At 34.8% G+C, this 16,140-nt stretch overlaps 1 long non-coding RNA gene across 1 annotated transcript in view; it reads right to left on the reverse strand.

Moving 5' to 3' along the window:
• The window catches only part of LOC141394723 (uncharacterized), a 509,351-nt gene that overhangs the window by 376,759 nt on the left and 116,452 nt on the right, over window positions 1-16,140 (reverse strand). Inside the window, exon 3 of the long non-coding RNA XR_012410479.1 lies at window positions 9,839-9,874. This is a non-coding gene — a long non-coding RNA (uncharacterized lncRNA). The remainder of the gene's footprint in view (window positions 1-9,838; window positions 9,875-16,140) is intronic.

A 16,140-nucleotide genomic window follows, 5' to 3' on the forward strand; every position in this document is an offset into this window, starting at 1 on the left:
CAACCCATTTAGCAAATGAAGTAAAAAAACAGTTTCAGCTTGGAACAAATGGAGAGCGGAGGAAACACGCATGTTTGATTGAATTCAATAGAGAATTTTCATAATTTGTGTTAATGTAATAAAGTTTGTATCGCTTATTTGGGTGTATGTAAACTTTTTCCCTATTATTTTTTTAATTTATATAGAATTTAACGTTATTTGTATTATGCATTAAACTTTTGTTGCATTTAATTTTGTTTATTAGGGATATGAACTAGAACTATATACTTGGATTTCCATAAAAATGTTTCCTTACCCCTAAAATTTGAGATTTATAGGGTGTAGGTGTAGACTTTTTTGGTTGACTGTATATAACGGTATCACTAGTGGAATTCTGTAACACATTTTTTGAGTTACCGACAAAAATCGGTAAAATTAAAACGCAAAAGTATGAATGATAAGTATAAATTGAAGTTGACAGCGCTCTTAATATCGGTAGGACTTAACGACTACTACATTTTGGTTGCTATCTTACCGAAAAATTTCGGTAATGACCGAAGTTATAAACTTTTTAATTTTACCGACTTTTGTCATTAACTCAAAAATGAGTTACAGAATTCCACTACAGTTGTTACTTACACCAAGGATTTTGTCTAATAATTAGTGCCGACATTTTCCAAGTAGATTATGTGAAATCATGAATGAAAATCTTCATATGTTTTCAGAATGCAACAAACTGGCAGGTTATACAACCAAAATGTCGCAACCTAGGTATTTACCAATGAGTTATAATTACGGACAGCATTATATAAATTGTGTCACAAAAATACCTTTAAAATCTATCACCACTTCTCTGTGCACATTATTGTGACAAGTACATTTAATGACAAGTACTTAACGAAAAATTAATGACGCGATTTCATGCACTTTCAATATATAATTATATTAATTCACAAAAATTCTGCTCATCACTTAGATCACAGCTCATTAGATAACATAAATATAGACGATTATGCTCAAAATTAAAACTATTGTAAGCAGCAACTTTAATGGGTAACATTTTCCAACGTTACACTCAACGAAAGATTATTATCATCATTTGTGTAATTACAGAGGTGAATAGAGACAAAGTTATTACACGTTTTAGCAAACTCAGAATCCCCAAACCAACCGGTACAGCCAGTCAGCAGCAAACTCAGTGCAACGTCATTCCGCTGTTCACAGACAACAACAACAAATTTGCAACTTCATCAACTTAAATGAGGAATAATTTTAGGCAACTGATGATGTTGCAAAAATATTCGTAACTCATATCGTTCGTTCTCTACATACATATCTGTTATTCTTCATTTTATGCTTTAATTATAAAATTTGTGCTTTTTCATAATCCAAACAGTTTTGTAGCGACACAGCAAAGTTATAATGATATTTTATGTCCCATTTTTTGCGAGTAAGTGTGGGAGGTGCTACCCGAACTGTAAGGGGTGCTCCGTGGCTGCTTTAAAACTAGGGATGTGCTGACAGTAACCAGAGACACTGGCAGAACAAAGTTGCTGGCTAAGCTAGAATAAGTATAAGTTACATTCGCCAGAAACTGGTTATAATAAAGTTTTTGGTATGTAATTGTGTTGCTTTCTTTGCCGCCAGCGTTTTGCAATTAAAGTTTTCGCTGACACATAACACTTTTTTCGCGTTAACTTGGATGATATTTAAATATTTTCTTTTTCTATTTTGATGATTTTAAACTGTGACAAACTTTGTACCAAGAAAATCTTGTCGATGCACAGTGTGAAATATGAACACTTTACTAATAAATTTTAGTGGAAAGGACGTAGATTAATAACATTTTGCAAAAATGTTTTTTATATTAATGGGTACTGTGGGGCTTAATATGGGCCACATAGACCCGAGGTTTCCTGTAGCGCTGATGTAACGACGTTTTTACGTTTTATTAATTATTCAAACGATTTTGCTGCAAATTGGAATATTGCGTTTTCAGCGGATAGAAAACTTTTGTACAAAATATTTCCAATATGGGTTTGCGTTCTGATATAGCCCCCATTGAACGGTTCTGGCAGATAGGACATATTTTAAAGGTTCCAGACACATTTTCCCACGTATTTGATTGTATTTTGTCATTTTATGTTCTTCTGTATGAAATATTAGCAACGTATGTTCAAGTTTTGGTATAGCCTCCATATGACGGGTCCACCCATTCGAGGTATTATCACGGTTAAAGACAAAAATTGCTACCGATTTTGGTACAAATGTTAATATTGAGAATTAAGCGAATGAAAGAACCTTTTTACACACCTTTGGTGTAGCCCTACAAATTTATTAAGGAGTAAAATGCCAACAATTGTTTTTTTATTTTTATCTCTAAATTTTCTTGGTACATTCAGCAGTTCTACGAGGGCAGTTCGGAAACTTCTTAGCCTGGCACAAAAACGCGGTAAAACAGAATGAAGTTAAGTGTTTTGGAAACTTCCATCTCTGTTATGAACACATGTTAAATTTTGTTTCGATCCTGGAACTCCTTTATATAGAAACAGGTGTTCAAAAAATACGCATCCGCAATTTTTTACAATGGAAAAATAGAAATGCGTGCTGTCATTAAATATTTACATAAAAAAGGTTTATCGGGACAAAAAATTCATAATGATATGGTGAATGTGTTAGGTGAAAGTGCTCCTTCATATGCAACAGTAAAAAATTGGGTTGCTGAATTTAAACGTGGTCGTACAAGCATTGAAGATGAACCACGTAGTGGACGTCCAAAAACAGCAACAACAACAGAAATTGTAGCCAAAGTGCATGATATGGTATTAAATGATCGACGAATAAAAGTGCGTGAAATTGCTAATATCATGGGCATCTCAAATGATCGAGTCCATTTAATTTTGAATGAAGAACTACAGATGAAAAAGCTTTCTGCAAGATGGGTGCCGCATTTGTTAACAGTCGATCAAAAACGCATAAGAATGAACATTTCTCAAGCTTGTTTGGATCGTTTTAAGCGAAATAAAATGGATTTTAAGCGTCGTTTCATAACTGTTGATGAGACATGGATCCACCACTATACTCCAGAGACAAAAGAACAATCCAAACAATGGACTGAAGCTGGAGGAAGTGCCCCAAAGAAGGCAAAAACAATTCAATCAGCTGGTAAGGTTATGGCAACGGTTTTTTGGGACTTCAAAGGTATTTTATTGATTGACTATCTGCAAAAGGGTAAAACAATAAGTTCAGAGTACTATTGCAACCTTTTGGATCAATTAAATGTACAAATTCGAGAAAAACGTCCTGGCTTACAACACAAAAAAATTATTTTTCATCAAGACAACGCACCAGCGCACAAGAATGTTTTAACAATGGCTAAAATCAACGAATTAAAGTACGAGTTGCTTGACCACCCACCTTACTCACCTGATTTAAAAAAAATCCTTGCTGGCAAGCGTTTTACCTCAAATGAAGATGCAATTACAGTTCTAAACCACTATTTTGAAGACCTTGAGGAAAACTATTTTAATCAAGGGATAGAATTGCTAGAAAAGCGTTGGACTAAGCGTATTGAAGTTTCAGGAGATCATATTGAAAATAAAATATTTTTGAAAAACTAACTATTCTCTTTCATTGATAGGCTAAGAAGTTTCCGAACCGCCCTCGTATACCATATATTTTATTCATGATGTATCAGATTTAGTTCAGATTGGCACTGCATTACAATTTTCACCAAATACTGGTACTTCCTGCACGTATCTAAAACTGTAGCACTATATATACTAAAGTCACATTTTAATATCTCAGATATCCTCTTTGTTAGGATAAGCGAGTCAATTTCTTTAAAACACAGTCCACAATGGTCCCACAGTCCCTTTACTTTTGGAAAATTCAACCAAATGAAATTTCCGAAATCGTTTTAAAAAATCATAAATATCAACGAAGACCGAGCGTTTTTAGCTTTGCGAACAGAGGAGGATTTAATCTTTCAGATTATGTTTATCTTAACAAGGGAATATACGGGAATCATTTCCGAAATGTCCACGAAAAATAAAAAAAATTATTTTGAAAACTTCAAAAATTGCACTTCTTTCCGATTAAAATTGCACGAAACAATAAGAGTTTTTTTGCATTTTTTAAGAGTAAAATATCATAATTGTTTTGTAAAATATTAAAAAAAAAAAGAAATCATGTTATACTGTCTTACTGTTTGTCCGCGCCACTCCATTATCTTTAATAAATAGAAAATCAATTTCTTGAAAAAAATGTATGAAACAAAAGTGCAAATTTTAGTTGCATTTTTAAGTCGTTTCGCGGAGTAAATCGCCATACTGAGTATGGGTTATTTGCAGTAAAATTCTTAGCATAAGATTTCAGTAAAAATTACGATTTCAGTTAATTTTATCCACTTTCAAAATTCCTTAAAGTTCCAAAAAACTACCTATATTTAGCACTGTGCAATGTGAGGAATTGTAAAGAAAAATATTTTAGTGATGAGCAAAATTAGACAGTGACCGCTACATATGGTGATTTTTTAAAGTACAAAAACCACTGTTTAAGCTGGGATGTCAACTGTTCCGGGGAAAAAATTGCTACAGATCTATCGTCAGTTGGCATCCCTGGTGATGCCACTACAGCAACCAACGTCTTCATCGGTTCATCAATGATGAATTGCATCTGTAATGACATTTCTTACTGTAAAGTTCATACGTGATGATGATTAGTTAAGTCTTTTGACATAGAAAAGCTGATAAGCGAAAATTTTCCTGTAGAAAATTTAATCAGTGAAGACTTTACTTGTAACGAGTAAAAAAGAGTTAACTTGAAGTTTGACCGGGCCGATTTTTTTAACCTCCACCATGAGGTACATATTAGTTATTTTCCTTTCTGTCCACAGTTTTAAATAGAGACATTTTGTGACCACGGAAACCAGAAAAAAGTATTAAACTAGTAAGATCGGCGTTAAGTTCGGCCCGGCCGAACTTGTTATACCCTCCACCGTGAGTTGTATTGAAGTAAAACTGAACAATTAGTTTTTTCGTTTATGAAGAACACTAAACTCCAGGTAAAACAATGTATCTAACTTTCAAAATACCGAAAATCGGGAGGTACCTTTCTATGGGCGCTATATGAATGCGTGGACCTGTACTAACAAATTTCGGGGGATAGTATTATACGACCAACGAAGACTAAATACCAAATTTCGGCAGTTTCGGTGGAACATTGCCACAACCATTAAATTACCGAAAATCGGGAGGTACAAACCTATGGGGGCAATATGAAGGCGTAAAGCTATACCTGCAAATTTCAGTTCTGCACCCCAACGAAGACTAAATAACAATTTTCAGCAATTTCGATGGAATATTGGGGCCACAACCTTAAAAATACCGAAAATTCGGATGTACTGTTCTATGGAGGCTATATGAAAGCGTGGTCTACACCCACAAATTTAGAGGGGAAAGCTGAATACCTCCAATGAAGACTAAATACCAAAATTCAGATATTTCGTGGAATATTGAAGCTGCAACCTTCAAAATACCGAAAATACCGTACCGTTCTATGGGGGCTATATGAAGACGTGGCCCTATACCGACAAATTTCATATGGAAAGTTTTAAACCCCAAACAAAGTATAAAAAATCAAATTTCAGCAATTTCGGTGGGATATTGAAGCTACAACCTACAAAATACCGCAAATCAGGGGAGGGGAGGGGGGGGGGTGTTTTGAGGGCGGGGGTTTATACCGGCAAAATTTAAATGGAAACTTTTATACCCCAACTGAATACTAAATACCAAATGTCAGCCATTTCGGAAGAATATTGAGGCCACAACCTTCATATGAAGGCGTGGGTGGACCTATACCGAAAAATTTCATATGGAAAGTTTCATACTCCAAATGAAGACTAAATACCAAATTTCAGCCATTTCGGAAGAATATTGAGGCCAAAGTGTGGACCTATGTTGACAACTCCTGGCAATTGGCAATTTTTGGTGGAGGAGTTTTGTGACCACTTTGAATGTCAAATGTCAACTAACAGGTAGTTCGGGCAAAAAGTAGTTAGTTTGGAGGCTATACCAAAACATGTCCCTATGGTTACAATTTTGGGTAGATGAGTTCTGGGACCACTGGGAACCTTAAATATCAAATAACAGGTAGTTCGGTGAAAAAGTAGTTAAAATTCTCGAAATACCTATAATAGGAAGGTACCGTTATATGGGACCAATACCAAAGCATGGGCCTATGTTAACAATTATTGGTGGATACGTTTGTGAACCATAAATGGCAAATTACAGGAAGTTCGGCTAAAAATTGTAGCTAAAATCCTCAAAATACAGAAAATCGGGAGGTACTGTTATATGGTGGCTATACCTAAACTTGAACCTATGTTTACAATTTTTTATAAAGAAGTGGATTCCAGATAATGAATTCATTCCCAGCAAAAATTCGGATAAATTTGTCATTATGTATCCCATTACAATGTAGTATAGACAAAAATAACTACCCAGCAAACCAATCGTACCGACGTCATAACGAAATCTGAATAAAATTCGGACACCACGTACGATGCCGGATCCGAAATTGTAGCGATATCTTAACGAAAGTTGTATGAAGAGGTTGACATAATTTCGGAATGAAAACTTGGAGCGAAATCGGTAGAAAATCCTTGGGAAATTCGGAAAACGATTTTTATACCCTCCACCATGATATGGAAGGTATAATTAAATTTGTCATTCCATTTGTAACACATCGAAATATTCACCCGAGACCATATAAAGTATATATATTCTTGATCAGGTTAAAATTCTAAGTCGATATAACCATGTTCGTCTGTCCGTCCGTCCGTCTGTTGAAATCAAGATACAGCTCGCAATGTTTAAGATGGAGCTTTTTAATTTGGTATGGAAGTTTCTGCTACTCCTAGGATATTTGGTATTGCAAATGGGCTATATCGGTCCAAGTTTTGATATAGCCCCCATTGAACGGTACCGCCCGGTTTTTGGAATTTTGAAGGTTTTAGCCTCATTATCACAGCGAAATGGGTGAAATTTGGTACTTCGTCTTCGTCGGGGGTATAAAACTTTCCCCCAGAAACTTGTTGATACATGTCCTTACTATAGCCCCCATAGAACGGTACCTCCCTATTTCCGGTATTTTGAAAATTGTGGCCTCAATATTGAACCAAAAGGCTGAAATTTGGTACTTGGTCTTCATTTGGGGTATTAAAAGTTCTATATGAAAATTTTCGGCATAGGTCCACGCCTAGCTATAGCCTCCATAGAACGGCACCTCCCGATTTTCAGTATTTTGAAGGTTGTAGCTTCAATATTATTCCGCAATGGCTGAAATTTGGTTGCTACCTCAGTATTCCACCGAAATGGCTGAAATTTTGTATTTAGTTTTCCATGGTCCATAGTCGGAGACCCATAAAGTATATACATTCTTGTTCAGGGTAAAATTCTAAGTCGATATAACCATGCCGGTCTGTTGAAATCAAGATATAGCTCGCAAGTTTTAAGACAGAGCTTTGTAATTTGGTATGGAAAATTCTATTACTCCTAGGATGTTTGGTATTGCAAATGGGCTACATCGGTCCACGTTTTGATATAGCCCCCATAGAAGGAACAGTATCACCCGATTTTCGGTATTTTGAATGTTTTAGCTTCATTATCACTCCAAAAGTGCTGAAATTTGGTATTTCGTATTCCTTGGGGGTACAAAACTTTCCATATAAAATTTGTTGGTATAGGTCAACGCTTTTATATAGCCCCCATAGAACTGTACTTCCCGATTATCGGAATTTTGAAGGTTGTGGCTCCAATATTCCACCGAAATTGCTGAAATTTGGTATTTAGTTTTCATTAGGGCTCTTCAACTTTCCTCTCTAAATTTGTCAGTATTGTCCACGCCTTCATATAGCCACCATATAGCGGTCCCTCCCATTTTTTGGTATTTTAAAAGTTGTGGCCTCAATATTCCACCTAAATGACGGAAATTTGGTATTTAGTCTTCATTAGGGGTATTCAACTTTCCCCTCTAAATTTGTCGGTTAATTCACGCCTTCATACAGCCCCCATAGAGCGGTACCTCCCGATTTTAGATATTTTGAAGTTTGTGTCCTGAATATCACCTCTAAATGGCTGAAAATTTGTATTTAGTCTTCATTGGGGGTGCAAAACTTTCCACCTGAAATTTGAAGGTATAGGTTCACGCCTTCATATTGCCCCCATAGAAGTGTACCTCCCAATTTTCGGTATTTTGAAGGTTGTGGCTTTAATATCCCCTCGAAATGGCTGAAATTTAGTATTTAGGTTTCGTTGGGGGTGCAAAACTTTCCATCTGAAATTTGTAGGTATAGGTCCACGCCTCCATATTGTCCCCATAGAGTTATTCCTCCCTATTTTTGGTATATTGAAGGTTGTGGCCTCAATATTCCAACTGAATTATTGAAATTTGGTATTTTGTGTTCATTAGGAGTGCAAAACTTTTCACCTGAAATATGTAGGTATAGGTCCACGCCTTCATATTGCCCCACAGAAGTGTACCTCCCGATTTTCGATATTTTGAAGGTTGTAGCCTCAATATCCCCTGGAAATGGCTGAAATTTGGTACTTATACTGCGTTGCGGCTGCAATATTGTTTTCCACCTGAAATTTGTAAGTATAGGTTTACGCCTTCATATTTCCCCATAGAACGGTAGTTATTTTGAAGTGGCCATAAAATAACTAGTTATTCTAGTCGTTAAAGAATAACTAGTTATTCACAGCGACATGCCCTTGTTTATATAATTTGTTAGTAGGGGGTTTCTTAAGTAGTTACGACTATCAAAAGGTACTATAAAAACCCATTGTTTGGTAATGATTTTTTTTGCTGGGTTACATAAGAACTATTTTGGTGGAATGATTTTTATATCCTTTATTTAATGTCATAAAAAATATTGCCCTTTGCTTTTACTAATAGATCCCTATCCACGACTCAAAGTAAAACTTTTTCAATAACTCTGATTAAGTATGAGAGCAAAAACAACAACAACAACAACAGTTACAAAGTACAATTTTTTCAAAGACAACAACAGACGTTATCTTTGGAACTTTGGCCGTCGCCAGTAAATTGCAATTTTTTTCTATCTTACTCGTTCCCTCTCTCTCACACGGAGCAAAGCGAAAAAAAAACTCCCAAGATTGTTGAAGGAAATATGTTGCATATTGCAATTTGACTTTTGAAGTCATCTAGTTTATTGTTATTTTAGTTTGATGCTTTCTTTAGCAGGAACTTCCTTCAACGTTACTTACTTTCGACAATCATTTGGGATTGGGGTGACACATGGTGTTTTGTTTGATTACGAAGTTTTACTGCTGTTGGATATTTAAGTTACTCTGACACTTTTTGGCTTGCAATCAGTGTTCAGTGTACAAAGACGACAGAGAGTTTACACAACAAACATGATGTGGCACACAAAGAAATGTATCAAAAGTGTTAGAAAATTAGCAAAAAGATGTAATTTGTGGATGTAGAGGTGTTGTGTCATGTAAACTGTTATAATAAGGATACCCGCTATGAATCGATGATAAGTGGTTTACTATGTGAAGGTTTGAAGGAAGGAAGAATAATTTAACAACGACAATTACATATCAATGTTTGGGATACGCATAGCTCATAAATGTGAAAAATCACTGTTGTTAGGAATATACATAGCTCACTAATGTGAAAAACGTTGGAATTTGTGAGTTTGAATAAGCCTGAATAACGCAAATTAATGGAGTAAAATTAAAGTTCTTTTAATGTTAGTTAAAATTTAACGCTTACCCAAAAAACGACTGTTCTACAATACCATAAAATTAAAAATTTCTTTTATACTTACATTCTTTTAATGCTCTTCAAAACCAAAAGTTGAAACCTGTAAATAATGAAGAGAGGAAAATTTAATTAAATTATATATCCATTTTCAACATTAATCTACTTTGAAAAATATTTTTTAATACTAGGCCATTGAATTTATGATACAATAAATTAAAATTAATGTGGTCACATTAAGGCCAAATATATCTACGCATTTCTTGTGTAAGATGATTTCGAAAGAAATATTTCGTGTAAAATTCCCATAATTTATTGAAACCAAACCCATGTAGAGGCAAAATGACACATTGTAGCAAATTTCACAGCCACACCAATAAATGGCTTTTAGAAAGATATTTGTTAAGGTAATGCAAGCGGAAGATGAAGGGAATTTTAGAATGCGATATGAAGGGAATTTTAGAATACGATATGTGACATAGAATTGGAAACTGTGATGTGTGTTAAGGTATAAAAATAAAATAGGAGCCTTAAAATTTAAATATAAAATTTAAAAATAGCCCTGAGTTTTAAACATTTTTAAAATTTAATTCATGGTTATTCATCACTGACAATTGCTTAACCTGAAATAATTTTCCAACATCCGTTTTGTTTTACTGCACGTTTTTCATTTTGTGTGTTTTTCCTGTTTTTTTTTGCGTTTATAAATATTTACTTTTAATACCCGGAATGTTGTCGATGAATTTAAATCAATTTGAACAAATGGAATGTAAATATAAAATCATTCTATTGTAAAAAACGACATCTGTTGCTTAGCTCTTAATACTTTACTGGCATTCCCGGTTATTAAAAATAATATCCATCAACAAATGTTAAGCACAGCCGGATTAAAGTTGGTATACAAAAACAAAAATCAATATTGACAACAGCATGTCAGGAATTATTGATCACATTAAACAAGACAAAAAAAAAAACAGCTAAGCACGAAGTCAACATCCTGAGGGCTGTAGCACCTTGACCACAGTGTAGGGGGAATAGCTACAGTTGTGGCCAATACATTTGCAAAAAAAAATTGCATGTTTTAGGATTTTTTATACCCTACACCACTATGTGGGGAGGGTATTATAAGTTGGTTTTGGCCAAAAGTTTGTAACGCAACGAAATAATGGTCGTAGACCCATACTTATATATACCAAAATGAATGTCTCGACGAGCTGAGTCGATCTGGCTATGTGTGTCCGTCCGTCCGTCCGTCTGTCCATCTAAACTTTGTAATCACGCTACAGGTCGCAATTTTGATCGGATCGTCACGAAATTTTGGGTGTTGATGGTGGTCCCGGAGGGGAAGAAGCCTATTGATTTTGGTGATGGTCGGATAATATTTAGGGGTCGGAATGGGCGAAAAACCAAAAGCAAAACCTGACAATGAAAGTAGAAAATATCACCTTTCTAATGATGTAAAGTAGGTTCTTGTAGGTGATCAAACAACGAAGATATCACAATAGTCGCAAATAAACCCCAAATTTTCATGTTTGTGATTTTAGTTATAATGACGAATATCACAGCTTTGGCTGGGGACTTTCCAAAAGCAAAGCCTGACTATGAAAGTAGAAGATTCCACCTTTACAATGATTCAAACTAGGTCAGCGTAGGTGACCAAATAGCGGAGATATCACAATAGTCGGTAATTCATCCCATTTTTCCATTTTTTTTGGAAATCACGCTACAGGCCGCAATTTTGATCGGATCGTCACGAAATTTTGAGAGTAAATGCGGATCTCAAAGAGGAAGAAGCCTATTGATTTTGGTGAGGGTCGAATAATATTTTAGGGGTCGGAATGGGCAAAAAACTTATTTGGATAAAAAGACAACGTTTTTTTCCAAAGCTAATATCTCAGATTCTATAAGGGGTATACCAAAAGCAAAACCTGACAATGAAAGCAGAAAATAGCACCTTTCTAACGATGTAACGATGTTCTCGTGGGTGATCAAACAACGAAGATATCACAATAGTCGCAAATTAAACCCAAATTTTAATTTTTGCGATTTAAGTTAAAATGACGAATATCACAGCTTTGGTTGAATACTTTCCAAAAGCAAAGCCTTACTATGAAAGTAGAAGATCCCATCTTTACAATGATGCAAACTAGGTCGGCGTAGGTGACCAAATAACGGAGATATTGCAATATTCGTTAATACATCCCATTTTTCCATTTTTTGGAAGTCACGCTACTGGGCGCAATTTTGATCGTATCGTCACGAAACATTTTATTCCAAAACAAATATCTCAGCGTCTATAAGGGGCCTACAAAAAGCGAGACATGGCAATGAAAGTATAAAATATTACCTTTACAACAATGTAACGTAGGTTGTCGTAGGTGGTCTAACAACGAAGATATCGCAATAGTCGCTAATAAAACACAACTTCTCATTTTTGCGATTTTAATAATAATGACGGATATCACACCTTTGGTTGGGGACCTTCTTAAAGCAAAGCCTGACTAAGAAAGTAGAAAATCCCATCTTTGAAATTATGCAAAGTAGGTTGGCGTAGGTAGTCAAATAATAGAGATATCGCAAGAGTCGTTAATGCATCCTTTTTTTCCACTTTTTCTGCAATCACACTACAGGTCGGAATTTTGATCGGATCATCACGATCACAGAGATAGAAGCCTATTGATGTTGGTGATGTCAAATATAAAATTAAATATTAATTATTTTGGTTCAGTTCGCCTTAAGTCATTTGGTATAGAAGCCAGATAGGTGAAAACTTTCGTATCTCCATAAAAGAAATGTTTTCGAGTGTAAAGATTATTCACAGAGTTAGTGGTGTAGGGTATCACATAGTCGGCCCCATACCGACCAAATCCGTTGCAAAAATCTTCAATATTTTGTAAAATATATTTTCTTATGATTCTAACCATTTGTTTTTTTTATTAATTTTCTCGTTTAGAGTTAAGCTTGATGATCGGAAATTATTTGCAAATGAAAAAGGAAAGCCAAGGACTCGAACCCACATAGTCACCAAATTACGTTACCTGGTTTCACTGGTGGTAAAGCAGATCTTCGGACGTATCGACTATGTAGTGGCTTCTCTGCCCTAGAACTTTTAGTTTTTCAAATGCAAATGTGTTTATACATTTATGCGGATATTTGGCCGCTGAAATGTATTTTCTTCACGACAAACGCTTTTTTGCGCTGCCTTTGAAGTTATGAGTTTTGGCTTTGAACGTTGACACGCCGTTACAACATTTTTTGATATGTTTTCAAGGACGTGGGTTTTGTGAAGATTTGTTTTTGTTTTGGGAAGATTAAAAGTTAACAAAATGTTGAAACTAATATCAGTCATACGTACTTCTTCGGGGGATTGGCCGGTCGTACGGGAGAAGCATGGACATGGCTCCAAGGGTCAACACTTTCAAAAGTAATGGAAATTTCCTCACATTTCAGTTGTTAATTTAATAAAGTTCAAAGTTTTGAGTGCAGTTGCATAATTTATTAGCAAAAGTCAAAAATCTGGGTCTCGAAAAACATATGACCGTAGCAATTGGGTCCATATCAGAATGATCGATACTGATCTATTGAAGTTATAACGGGCGGTATCATTGGAAATTTTAGATTCTATAAAAGCAGCGTTTGCGTTAACGTTCAAATCAAAACACAAGGCTGCAAAAAACACATTGCTTTTAAAAAATCAAAGTTCGATGGCTTACTTTACAAATAAGAAATTCTATGACAAACATTGTCCGTTAATTATAATATTCGCAGTTACAATATTACAATAACATAAATATACATATAAGATTTCAAGCATTGCCAGAGAAGTCACTTCCACACCGGATATGTAATTTGGTGTTTGTGTGGATATATTTTCGGCGTTTCTTCTTCATTTGCAAGACATCTTCATTCTGCTCAGCTCCAACGAGATATTAATAGAAACTTGTTATAGCATCCACCATGATATATCCTGTAGTGCGATTCTCAAACTCATTTTTTGAGTTACCGACAAAAATCGGTAAAATTAAAACTCAAAATTATGAATGAAACCTTAAAATAAAAGTTGATAACACTCTTGCTATTGCTAGAACTTTACGATAACTCTTTTTGGTCGCTAAAATACCGAAAAATATCTTTAATTACCAAAATTTTAAGCATTTTTATTTTACCGATTTTTGTCGGTAACTCAAAAAATGAGTTAGAGAATAGCACTGCTGAACTAAGTAATTCGTTTTCTTTCTGTTACGAAAGTACCAATGCCCGGAATTTGTTGCGTGGAAGTTTTCTGGCCAACCACAATTTTAGGTGAAGAAGTTTTTTTTTTTTAATTTTAACTAATTCATTCAGCTAAAAAAATTAAAACCGGAGGTACCGTTGTTAAGAACCATACCAAAACATGGACCTACCTACTTAGCAAAAAACAAAATCATTACCAAAAAATGGGTTTTATAGCACTTTTTGTTAGTCTTAACTACTTACAAAACCCCCTACTAACGCATTATTTTAAAAGGGGTATGTTGCTCTGAATAACTAATTATTTTATAACCACTAGAATAACTAGCTATTCTATGGCCACTAGAAGTTGAAAAAAACTAAAAAACATATCTATTACCAGAATAGTTGAGGTGTAATTTGTTTCCTATTTCAGCACACTTCATATTCTTATTTTATTTTTCTCTCTGCTGTATTTGATCATGAGAACTTCTTATTTGTAGCCGAACACACACGTTTACATGTGCACCAGCAACAGTTTTTAAATGACCTAAGATCTTTCTTGCAAGTGAAAAGCTTTTTATATTGTTAACAAAAAATTCGCGTGCAGATGGTGGGCGTTGAACACACAACCCTAGGATATGTAGCCGGACACACGCGCTGTGTGCCACCGTACTAATTTCTTAGTAAGTAGTGAAGAAAGTACTTTTATCATGTTACATTACTTTCTAATGGGTTACATTATGACTAACAGATCCGAAATTTTGCAATTTTAATACCCTCAGCGTTTATGCTAACGAGGGTATATGGCGAAAAACAAAAATTTTTTACAATCGATGAATCCGAGTTTCACCCTTTCAGAATTCGCGAACTGTTAACATATTCTATATAGTATGATATACATTCTTTAAACTGAAGTGTTTTAGGAGGAATCATATAAGGTCAACCATTAAAATTAATTTACGTGGAAGCTGTGTTGGCATCAATGTAGAAAAATAGGTAAAAATGGGTTGAAGCCAACAAGTTTTTTTATGCTCCCTTCCGATTTTAGGCTTAACCTTATATTTTATAGACATATGCCCAAAGAAAGACTCAAAGAATACTTCACTGCATCCACCTAAAATTGATGCTGACATTTTGAAGCCGGAATTTCTGGGTTTTTTGAATTGTTTTAATAATTCGGACGCGCAACAAGATAATATTCAAAACTCACATTAGGATTATAAAACTCGTGATTTTACGTCGTTTAATGGATATCTCATGAGTGTGCTCCTTACAGCATCCTAGTAATTGGAGTCTAAAGGCCAATATTTGATGCGTGATTTTTTTAAAAAAACTATTTTTTGCGTTTAAAACTTACAAGTGCCATTCAATTTCCTTTGTACCCCGCGTGAATTAAGTTTTTTTACGCGACGGATTTAATGAGACCTTCCGCGATCGAATCCATTCACTAAAACCGCGGATATAGATACCCTGAAAATAGGAAAAGCAGCAAAAAATTATTTCGACAAATCCGCGTACTAAACCGCGATTTTCTTGAATTTTTTTTACATAAATGGAATCCTTTATACGCGATTATAATATTTGCGAAAACACGTGTCATAAATTACAGAGATTCGCGTGTAATATGGGTTTTTCACCAAAAATAGAATGTGGAGGCACATACGCGGTTCTTGAAGAATCTAATTAAAATTGGTATATTTGGACGTATTTTTGATAGGCGCTGACGAAACCGGATGCGCATCAAAATCGTATGCACATTGCGCGACTTTTACCAACTTTAAGGTTTTTTGCAGTGTATGATGCAACTGGTGGCACACAATGGCCCCTGAGTGAAACATCGAAATATGCATAAATTTTGACAGAGATTGATTCGCTGTATCCAAAAACGGATGCGCATCAACCGACTTTAACTAATTCGCGAATAACAGGCTTTTTAATTATAATATTAATTGAATGATTGTAATTTCAATATTACTCTTAATTTCCTACCCTTATAAGTTATCACAGTAATCAGTTAAACTCTCGCGATGGTAAACCATATGTTTTGATGAAGTTTTAACTGTATACATTCATTATTCTATGGGATTTTAGCAAAATAGTTGGAGAACTCCCAAATATTTTTTTCTAATTTTTAGAATCAAACCAAAAAAATATTTG

This window comes from Musca autumnalis, unplaced genomic scaffold (genome assembly GCF_047663935.1).
Source record: "Musca autumnalis isolate F117 unplaced genomic scaffold, ASM4766393v1 scaffold_2, whole genome shotgun sequence".
In the NCBI taxonomy this organism is placed as follows: domain Eukaryota; kingdom Metazoa; phylum Arthropoda; class Insecta; order Diptera; family Muscidae; genus Musca; species Musca autumnalis.